Below are 12,137 nucleotides of genomic sequence, written 5' to 3'. Positions count from 1 at the left end.
GAGGGGTACAGTTTGAAAAGCAATTTAAAAAAATTGAAAGTAGAAAATGTTTTCTATTCTCCATATTTCAGAAAGATTTCTTATTTGGTCAGCAGCGTAAACGTTGGAGGTAATTATGAGTGAGTTGTATATGCTCTCTGGTCCTAGGGTTCAGGATATTTGTTTGGATAATAGAACAATCCCAAGTGCAGATAGTCTCAAGGGAGGAACGGCTGTGAGCTTGGGGAGAAAGGCAAGAAAATCTTTCTCTGAGAGTCTTTAAAGAATGACAGATTCCTTCCCATAGGGACATGGAATACTTCAAAACTGCATGTTCCAATCGGAGGAATAGTTTTCAACGAAGGTTTCTCAACCTTGCCCCTGTTGATATTTCAGCCTGGATAATTCATTGCTGTGGGAGGCTGTCCTGTGCATTATAGGCTGTATAGCAGCAACCCTGACCTCTACCCATTAGATGCCAGGGTCCCTGCTCCTCAGTCATGGCAACTAAAAATGTCCCCAGACATTGCCAAATGTGGGCCCATTTGTCCCCAGTTGAGAAACACCCTTTTAGATTAATGGCTAGACAAAATCTATTGTTTCCTTACCTGCTCACTTTACTCACCCCTCTTCAGACTCTTGCAATTTCTTTTTTCCCTTCCCACCTTCCCCCTTCCTATTCCTTTCTTCTTAAGCCTTTGTTGGAGGGTTTAGATAATTCTCCAGTCTATAACATAATTGGGGTTGGAAACCACCGTTACAGATTCAATGTTTGTATCGCCCCAAAATTCACATGTTGAAAACTTAACGCCCAAGGTGATGGTATTAGGTAGGGTTTTTCGAGGTGATTAGGTCATGAGGGAAGAGCCCTTGTTAATGGGATTAGTGCTCTCATAAAAGAGAGCTCAGATTGCTCCCTACCCCCTTCTGCCACGTGAGGACACAGCAATAAGTTGTCAGTCTGCAACCCAGAAGAGGGCCTTCACTGGAACCCTACCATGCTAGCACCCTGATCTTGGACGTCCAGCCTTCAAAACTGTGAGAAACATATTTCTGTTTGTTATAAGCCAGCCAGTCTATGGTATTTTGTTATAGCAGCCCAGGCGGACTAAAACAACCACTAAACTAAATCCATTTAGTCAGTGTATCATTGCTGACTAATAGCTAGACAGCCTATAACAAGGGAGGCCAGAGTGACCCCTAAAGCAACTAACAAATGATCTCCTACCCTTGCATATACAGCCATATCTATCTACCTATCATCTATCTATCCATCATCTACCTCTCTATAAAATTTCCTTTCTTATTCTATTCCTTTCTCTTCCCCTACACTCTTCATTCTTCCTATATTCACACTTTATTCTCTCTTTCTTATCTTTATATCTACACCACTCTTGGGCGTTTCTTAGCTCTTCTGATATTTCTAAAAAGCTTACATGAGAACACAGAAGCCTGAAAAAAAATGGCATATTTGGGAAACCGTATATGACATAGGATGTTCAGAGCTTAGAGAGCACGGGAGACAATAGCTGAGGTGAGTCAGAGAGGCCTGCAGAGGCCAAATTATGAAGGCTCTTATAAAAGTAACAGACCTTCATTCAAAAACAGGAAAAACACAGGAAATCAGAAAGAAAAATGTATCTACAAATTCTGTTACCCAAAGATAGTTACTATTAAGATTTCCATACGTTTTCTTTGGGGTTAGATTTCTGCAGAATAGGGATTTGAAATTGGAATTGTTGTTGTTTTTGTGTGGGAAGGGACAGCACGTAGTTGTGGTTGTGCTGTATATATGAATTCTGGGTTTTGTTTCCCAACATGGAAAACCACTTATTGCCTTAGAAATTATCTGGTTAACGGGAACAGAAATGCTTTAAAAAACCAAATCTAGTAAAAAGGAGGTTTTAAAAAATGATACAGGATAGTCTCACAGGGAAAGGACAGTGAGTACAACAAGGCCTAATGAGAGAGAGAGCTCTCCCCATTGTTCTGTTTCTTTCTGGGGCCACATGCGTGCTTCTCTCTGCACACATGCTCTATTCTCAGGCTTCATTCTAAATGGGATTTTTTAATCTGTTCCCCTGTTCTGCTGCAACTTCAGCTCTGGCTCAAAATGACCTTGCATTTTGGCTTTCCTAGCTGACAGGTTTCTGTGTCTAGATTTCTGAGAGAGAAAGATGGAGAGAGAGAGAGGAAGAGAGAGAGAGAGGAAGAGAGAGAGGGGAAGAGAGGGAGGGAGAGAAAATATCATTGTCTCTGAGGTTGGATGTCCAATTCTGGTCCAATTAACTATGACCGTGAGCAGTGGGGAGTGGGTTTGGGAAAGTCATGGATAGGGATGCTCTGTCCAGGGCTCTTTGCAGAGAGACAAAGGTCAGCATATCTAATATGCTTTTATGGTTAAAAATTCTTAATATTTTTTCTGACGTCATAATGTTCCATGGAATGAATGGACTAGACTCCTTCCATATTTGAATCTGCTCTCTTATGCAAAAGGACATTGAGAATCATGGGTTGGAATTTTTTAGGGCTGAAGACTGGAAGTGTCAAACACCACTTTTTCTCACCCTTCACATTTCACTACCCAGAACTTAGTCACATGACCATACCTAATGGAAATGGTGACTGGGAAACGTAGTCTATCTGTGTGCCCAAGAGAAAAGGAGAACATGGACGTTGGTCAGGAGTGGACAGTTTCTGCCTCAGGCCACATCTTTGATTTTTGAGGCTGATATTTCAGAGGACAGCCGTGCCCTTTGCCAGTTTCTCCCTTAGAGAAACGTTATGCTGAATAGGTTAGAGGACTGATTTGAGTGGCATTTCTTATGTTATTTTATAACATTATAAAAAACATTCTTGCCTTTATTATACATGTATGAGTAAGACTTTCAGAGAAGTGAAAGCTAATGAAAGCAAGTGTTGATCAACATCCTTTAAAAGTTGCATGAGAATGATAATCTAGATTTTTAACCTGAAGAGCTCAGTGGTAAACTCTCAGGTTCTGTCCTTATTATACTCCTTTGTATTTAGTTTGAAACACTCTCTCTTTAAAATAAAATGTCTTTGCTAATATAGATTACAATTCAATAAAAAGAAATGATACAGAAAAGTATACCATGTCAACTGGCTCATAAAACAAACGAGGATAATACATATCTGAGGAAAATGAGGGTGAATAAAAAGGTAATTAAGGTATATGATACTCTGCCCGCTATCCACTCCTCTAAAAAGAGAAATAAATAAATAAGCCAAGTAACCAGTGAAGACCAATTCTACAAAATCAGCAGGTTGCTCTGGTGAGTAAAATTGGGAATGGACTTTCAGCTTTTGTAAAGGGAAGCATAATTGAATTTCTTTATAAAATGAATGAAATTCTCTTAAATCTTAGAAAATTTGGGGTCTGGTTTAATTTTAAACGTGTGCTAATAAATTTTGCCTAGGTTCCATGTTTGTTCCCATTTAAAATGGTTCCCTGGTGGGAAATGAACTCTTGAAAACTGTGGGGTGGCATTTTGTTATGCCTTCATGGAGAAGATGTATAAAATCATAAGAGGATTGAAAGTCTCACCCATCAGTAGCTTTCCAGATTGTTTCTAGTTTGAAAGGATTACAGCTTCCACACCATATCTTGGGACCTAAATTACCTTTAAATACAAAGAGAATGAAAAAATGGTAAGATTACTAATCTAAGTAAATAATTTTTACATGTTGGCCTTATCCTTTTAATACAGGAACGTGTACATTAATAGAAAATACTAATTTGATATTTACCCTTCAAGTGGTGTAGGATTTTTTAATATCGATTTTTAAATTATAAAGTACATCTATAGAGCATGGATTTAACTTAGAGATAGAGAGGATGACTTGAAAGGGCATTATTATGAAGTGGAGGATAATTGTTCATTTTCATTTATTTTGGAGTCTACTAAAGCATCTTGGTCAAACATTATAGAATACGTAGTATTTTCTTTCTCTAGCATTTATATATATGCCATATATATATATATGTATATATATATATATATATATTCCAACCCTGCTAGCTCCAATGTATCTCTAAATGTCCTGTTACAGAAATGTTTAATTTATATTGGGAAGTCTGATACACTGTTGAATGAAAAATGTTCTGATGTATTCTAAACAAGGAGACATGACAGTTCACTTTCATAAGTATGTATCCTCCTAATATCATTTGTCAATTCTACAATTAAAAGAGTTGAAATAAATATATCCATAAAAACATATTCAGTGGAATAATACGCTCATATATGTTCATTCTGAACAGAGAAATGCCAGATGATCATGTGATTTAAGAAGATTTTATTACCTTAATGATTAGCAGTAAGAGTGACATCAGGGATGTCATGAGTTAGTATGTGCACAGTGGTTAAGTAAATGGGTTTCATTGTTCGTGCATAGAAGTAAAAATATTTATTAAGCACCTAGTCTTTGTGAGGCACAATTCTAGATGCTGGGGATACAGCAATAAATAAGACAAACGAAATTTCTACTCTCATGTAGATTGCATCCTAGTAATCAGAAAAACTGAAGTAGATTCTATCATTTACTGGTTGCGTGACCTTGGGAAATGTACTTAAACTTAGTAGCTCAACCTCAGCCTCCTAAACTATGACATGTGGATAATATCATCTACTTTATAGGGTTACTTTGAGGATTCAGTGAGAAAACAAACCCCACAAATTACTTTAGCAGAGTGCCTGGCACATAGATGTTCAGTAAGTGGTCATTGCTATTGCCATTATCATTCACAGCGATTATTTCTAATTATTAGTATTTTTATTAACAATAATTCTTTCCTTACTCAGATGTCTCAAATAGAGACGAAATGTGACTCAACTATTTTTTGACTTATTTGTTTCCTTTAGATTATGTGAAAATAAAATGAAAGCTTGTAATTGTCCTTTTATATTCAGGAAACCAGGAGATATTTGCTCACGAGTGAAACAGTTATTTTAGAGTCCCCAAGCCTCATTCATTCTGTACAGAGAATCAAGAGCCTTTAGAAAAAGCAAAAACATCATGCAAATCAATATATATTCATTGAGTACCTTTGAAGTATGAGACAAGGAACCTAGAAGTTGACTTGGTCCCTGCCCTAACGGAATATACAATCCAGAGGCAGTTGAGGAGGTAGGGTAGATACTACTTCTGATTAAAAGACAAGAGGGAATAATAGCCACAAAAAAGATTTTTAAAAGAGCTCTCCCATTAGCTGCTAACTACCTCATTTGGAAAATCACATGAATACCAATCTAGACCATAGAGTATTACCATTTAAGAATAGATTATAGAACTAAGGCTTAAGCCTAGAAAAATTAAGGTTTAGATATATATATATCCTGCAAGTATATTTTTTTAAAAATCTCTTAAAAATTATGAACAACATGGAGAGACTATAAACTTTTTTATGAACACTTGGCATATAAGGTTTGAATGGGACATATGGACAGGGTGACTTAAAATTTGGAAGAAAGAAACCTAGGGCAAATAAAATGAAATCCACCTTTATATAGTTGTTAATAACAAAAAAAAATTGTTACCCCCAAGAGGTTGTCCAAGCTGATAATACCATTTAGGCTCAGAGAGAGTTTGGATAAATACTCTTTTTAGGAGCATTTATCCTAAAAAGGAATATCAAGAATAGGCTATTATGCAAAAACTAGAGATGTTGAGGTTGATATCTTGCCAGTAACCACGCTTTGCCACAAAAGAACACTAGATATTCACTAGATATTCTTGTCAGAGAAGAAAATGGGGCTGACTCAGCATGACATTTTCTTTTATCTTCTCATGTTTTTGGAGGCATAAGAATGAATACCTATGAATAGACATTTCTTCAAAGAGGATATGAAAAATGGCCAACAAGCATATGAAAAGATGCTCAGCATCACTAACCATCAGAGAAATGCAAATCAAAACCACAATGAGGTATCACCTCATACCCATTAGGATGGCTATCATCAAAAAGACAAGAAATAACAAGTGTTAGCAAGGATGTGGAGAAATGGAACGCTTTGCACTGTTGGTGGGAATGTAAAATGATACAACTACTATGGAAAACAGTATGGAGATTCCTCAAAAAAATAAAAATAGAGCTGACATATGATCCAGCAATCCCACTTCTGTGTATATACTTAAAAGAATTGAAAGCAGAATCTCAAAAGAGATATTTGCACACCCATGTTCATAGCAGCATTATTCACAGTAGCCAAGAGGCGGAAGCAACCCAAATGTTCATCGACAGATGAATGGCTAAACAAAATATAGTATATACGTACAAGTCATCAGCCTTGAAAAGGAAAGAAATCCAGTCACACAGATAAAACTTGAGGACGTTAAATTAAGTGAAGTAAACAAGTCACAAAAAGACAGATATTGTGTGATTCTACTTATATGACATATCTAAAATTGTCAAATTTGTAGAAACAGAAATGAGAATGGTGGTTACCAGAGGCTGGGGAGAGGGGGAAAGAGGAGTTGTTTAATGAGTGTAGAGTTTCACATTTGCAAGATGAAGAAGTTCTGGAGATCTCTTTCTCAATAATGTGAATATACTTAATACTACTGAAATATACACTTAAAAACGGTATAGGATGGTAAATTTTGTGTTCTGTGTTTTTTATCACAATAAAATGCATTTAATAATTTTTTTAAAAGAATAAATACCTGAATTCCACTGTCTTATCTGAATGTGATTTGGCCCTAACACCTTGACTCAAGGCCTTTTTATTGCAGTCTTCTTCTTTATTATTTTTTTTAAATCAACCTCAGCTTCTAACTGGAGGTAAGTTGAATTCCTTCCTTTGGGTATAAAAATTAGTCTAATATTTGTAGCTAAGGGAATGCAGGTTTAGAGACTCATAAGTATGTTTACAAGATGTAAAAGAAAAAATTCATTGGTCATTTATGCATCTGTTGTTAGAAAGCTGTAGATTTCTGTCTATTTCCTATAGAATTTCAAGTGCCACATTAAATCGCATCATTTAGTGCTAACAGGTACCCTCAGAATTATGTTGTATGTAGGGTTTAAAAAGAGAAAGTACATTTTCCCCTTTTTTATAGATGATTTTAAAATCCTTACAGGAATATTTATTAAATTCCCATTTACCAGCACTGGGTCTCATCAGTCTTAAAGATATATATTTTTTTCAATTTCCTTATATGCCCATTTCCTTTTGGCAATATCTTACTTTTCCTTTTTAAATTTGAAATTGAATATTAAAACAGATGCAAAGGAGAGTACTACTTACACATAAACTCTTGAACTGCATTTTTATCATTTCCTCTGTGGAAAAAAACCTAATTGTATGAAATTGATAGCAACATTTTAGTATATCCTCAGGTCCCCTGGGAAAAGCAATGTGCTTAGACAGATGATCTGATTTTATGAGCACATAGCTGAAGTCTAGCAGTGTGCATTTGTCTTTATGCTCCTACTTTTTTCAGGGACTATGAAAACACATTTAGGCAGTAGTTTCGCTTTCCAACAATGGACTGCAAAGCCTTTGACAGTACATAGCATTTGCATTGCTGTTGTTCATGATGCACATCAAAGTATAGATCACTTTCAGCAGAGAATCTTAATCTCAGTTTGTTAATAAGAAAACAGGAACCTTAGTATGTGAACTCATTTTATTATCTACCCTCACTGAGGACTGTGATTTGGATTCCACTCAAATATGAATTAGTTTAAATGTTGCTCTGCTGCAACTGTCGAATTTATTCATTATGTTGTAATATTTTACTTATGAAACTGCATTTGGAAATCCTTTGGTATATATCAAGATGAAATTACAGTGCTCAGGGATATTGATTATTGCTTGTAATTGCCATCATAATAGCCAACAATTCTCTGTCTTTCTTTGTCTTTCTTCTACCTCTTAATGATATACCAAACCAAATCAATATCCAGCATATGGGGCCACTTACATTGTCTCAAAAATCCAATTGTTCTCCTTCATAAATACGCAAAGGATCGAAGATTTTAATCTCCAAACAGTGAATAAAAAAGCCCCATACTGCTAGATTTCTCTTCTATCCCATAGGAACATATCAGAGTGTTGCTGTATAGGATCAGTTATATGCAAGTGACATATTATCGCCTCCAGTGTAACCACAAAGTTGTGGTGGGGAAATGGGGAGGCTTCTCCACTCTGCTGTTTGTAAAGTGCTATACTTCTTCCTCAACTAGTCAATTAGATGGCCAAAGGGGAAAACATAGGCTGGGAGAGATAACCAGACATTAAAGAAGAAATCTACCTCCTTATGACATGGAGGTGATTATTTCAGGGACTAAAGAGGAAGTACAATCAAATGGAAGAAACATAATGCTGTGAGTCACTTTTTCAATAAAATATGTTTATCTTATTTCTACTACATACTGTTTGTCCATTCTGGGGATACGTTCAGTGCCTTTAGAAGCAGCAATAACTCCTTTACAGTCTTAACGACTGAAGACTAGCTTCTTTCTAATGGTTCCCCATTCATTCAAAAAAGTTAAGGTGGTCTTTAAAACTTACTATGAGAACATGTGACATACAGAAAAATAGATATGTATTATGAAGTACTGTTTGAATAGATTGTATTTGGTTAGCCCTGGTCAGTTAACCCAGAAGATTAGATAGAACCTGGTGGTAATCTGGTGAAGACTGGTTGGCAGGTAGCACAGTGTAGTGGAAATACACTATTTTGCAAGTCCTCGATTCTAACTACATTGATATCATTAACTACTGATGTTTCTTTTAAATAATCCACTTTTATTCTCTGGGCCTCCATTTCCCTAACTGCAAAATGAGGGTGTTGGGCTGCTAGCTGATTTCTGAGATCTCTCTAACTCTGTGATTCTGTAGCCATCATTCTCACGTTTTTCTCTCAGGTCCCAAAGGCCTGAGAGAAAAAGGGTAAAAGTGTGGCTCAATCCAATATCATCCACATGCCAAAATCAACACAAAGCATGCTTCTTCTGTGCCCTATAAGGCCTGGATTCAAAGCTTCATGTGTCCACTAACTGCAGAACCCTGATATACTGTACTGTAATGTCGTGGTTAAGATCAATGGCTCTGGAGCCAGACTGCTTGGACTTGAAAGTTGCCTTTACCAGTACTAGCTGCGTGACCGTGGACAAATTACTTAACCTCTCTGTGCACTGGTTTTCTCATCTGTAAATGTACATACTTACTGTAATGGGATTGTTGTGAAGATTAAATTATGTAATGCTTTCTGAATTAATTAGAATAATGTCTGGCACAAGTAAGCACTTAATGAATGTTACCTCTTATTATCATTATTATGATAACTATTATCATTACCTCTTTGCTCCTACTAAACCTCTTTCGATCTCTGTTTCATCATCTGTAAGATTATAATAATAATATCAACCCCACAGATGTATTAGGATCAAAATATTGCATATACTGTACCTACTTTGGTGCCTGGCTTTTCTAGGTGCTCAATAAATTATGTTCACATAAATAGAACCCACTATTCATGTGGTTGGTATTAGTCACTGCATTTTTCCCACTGACCCCACTCCCAATCTTTTTGATACTAGTTACAAGAACAATACAAGCTCAAGGCAGAAAACTTCAAAAAATACCCCTACTATCCAAAGGTAACACAAATTATTATCTTTCCATGAGCATATATATTTTTTTATTTTAAAAATTGTATTCTATTGCCCATATTGTTTTGAAACCTACTTGCTTTTACCTGGTGATATCTGTAAACACTTTTCCTAGTGAATAGATATTCTTTTACAGTACAATTTGTAATGGTTGTATAGTATTCTACTGCGTGTTTATAAAATAATATACTTACCCAACTATCTATTAATGAGCATTTGGGTGTTTATCTTTTGCTGTTATAAATAACACTTCAATGAATGACTTTTTATATACATTGTCATACACATCATTTCCTAAGGATAAATTCCTATAGGCATAATTTTTGGACAAGGAATATGCATATTTTAAGTCTTTTGTTACGTAATGCCAGATTATCTTCCAGAAAGGCGTGTGAATCTCCACTCCCCTCGGCAATCCTGCCCTTTAAATAACTTTTATCCTCATATACTAAAGCAAAACTCTAATGTGGATATTTTCATTAACTGGCATGTTGACAGTTGTTTTTTCCTTTAAACATGTATGCTTTTGTTCTTTAAAAATGGAAGCTAAAATCAGTCTTAAAATATTCTTAATGATTTATGCATTTGGGCGTATGTGACATGTACAAGGTGATGTTGGCTCTTTGCTCAGCGGAAGGGTCTTGTGATGTATTACATGAAAATGTGGCACCAGAATGTTTTTTGTTTAGCAGTGCATTTTACTGCCCCAGGCAGCATAGTAGAGTAGATTGAGGACTTTGGAGCTGGAATGGCTTGAGATCTCATTCTGGCTTTGTTATTCATTTCCTAGGTGGATTTAAGCAAGTTACTTAACCTCTTTCGGCCTCCATTTCCTTAAATACACCATGCAGATAATAATGTAGCCTATTTCATATGAATGAATACTAACTGAGATAATGAGTGTTTAACACAATGCATGGCACTTAGTACCCGATAAGGGTAGAGTATTGCACAAAAACATATTTTTATGCCAACTCCTTACATGTGAATAAATCACTACTGTTTATGAAATACCCATATTACAATAGTCATGAGCTGTCAATAATCATCCTCTAGTAATTCAAACATGACAGCAATATGAAGTTCCAGGACAGGCAAAAGTAATGTAGGGTAGAAAAAATGCAAAATAGTGGTTGCCTTTGGGGGTTAGGGAATAGGGATTTACTTCAAAAGGCAGGAGGGCACTTCCTGGGGTGATGGGAATGTTCTGTATCTTGATAGGGGTTTAGGTTACACAGGTGATTGCATTTTCAAGTCTCAGTAAATGTACACTTAAAATTTGTGCATTTCATTGTGTATAATTTTTTATATTATATTTACATATAACAGTTTATAAGTTTAAGGTGTCCAGCATGTTGATTTGGTACATTTATATATTGCAGTACAATTGCCATTTGTAATGTTAGCTAACACCTCTGTCACATAATTATCATTTCTTTCTTGTGGTGGGAATAGTTAAGGTCTACTGCCTCAGCAAGTTTGATATTTATTTTACATTATTATTGTCTATAATAATACTGTGCATTAGATCTCCAAGACTTATTTATCTGCTAGTTGCAAATTTGTAACCTTAAACATCTCCCTATCCCCCACCTCTCAGCTCCCGGTAACCAACACTCTCCTCTTCATTTTTAACAAGTTCATGGATGGACCTCGAGGATATTATGCTGTGAGATAAATCAGACAGAGAAAGACAAATACTGTATGATATCACTCATATGTGGAATCTAAAAAACTCAAACCCATCATGTATAAATTTTACATTAAAAATCTGTAAAAAAATTACTGAACTCTAGATAATAATATGAAAGTTGAAATATGTGAAGGGAAGTGTACCGATGTATGCAGCTTACTTTGAAATGCTTGAATAAAAAATGAAATGAAATGTTTTAAAAAAAGATGGACTAAGATAGGAATGGAGAGATGGATAAATATGTGATAGAGTGAATATAGTCATATGTTAAATATAGAATTTAGTTGACAAGTACATCTGTGGTTTTGGGTTTTTTTTAATTTTTAAAATTGTTTATTTGATAACAATCTTTTAAAATTTGAATCTAGCATTTCTAAGGCCAGTGCTGCTCAACTGGATACGCACATCAAACTTACCTAGGACGTTTTATTAAAAAATACATGCTTAGGACCTACTCCAGATTTACTGAATCTCTTTACTTGATATTCTCTTGAGTAGATGTGTGTTTATTATAAAATTCTTTCCTTTGGCTATGTGTTTGGCAATTTTTATAATAAAATATTGGGTGAAAATATGTCTGTCAAAGCTGGTCTCTAAATAAAATACTGGTCTCTAGGCCATTGATATTATCAAAATGCTTGATGATACTTCTCTTTCTCTTTTTGAGTATTATATTTAATGAAAGGGAGCAGTATAGTTAATACCATCAAATGTGGAATGTTAATGCTTAGAATTTGAGAATTTCATTAGTCAACAAGTCAGGGAACAGAAGACCTCTTTCCTCCTCTTAAAAGTCTAAAATAGGAAAACAAAAAGGAGATC

The 12,137-nt window shown here is 35.4% G+C and overlaps 1 protein-coding gene across 3 annotated transcripts in view; it reads left to right on the top strand.

Annotated features, from left to right (window-relative positions):
* TENM1 (teneurin transmembrane protein 1) overlaps nucleotides 1–12,137 on the top strand; it is a 619,648-nt gene that overhangs the window by 278,407 nt on the left and 329,104 nt on the right. The window lies entirely within an intron of this gene.

Source organism: Stenella coeruleoalba, assembly GCF_951394435.1.
Source record: "Stenella coeruleoalba genome assembly, chromosome: X".
Classification (NCBI taxonomy): Eukaryota; Metazoa; Chordata; class Mammalia; order Artiodactyla; family Delphinidae; genus Stenella; species Stenella coeruleoalba.
Note: the sequence above shows the minus strand (reverse complement) of the source record. Positions and strands in the feature narration are given on the sequence as shown.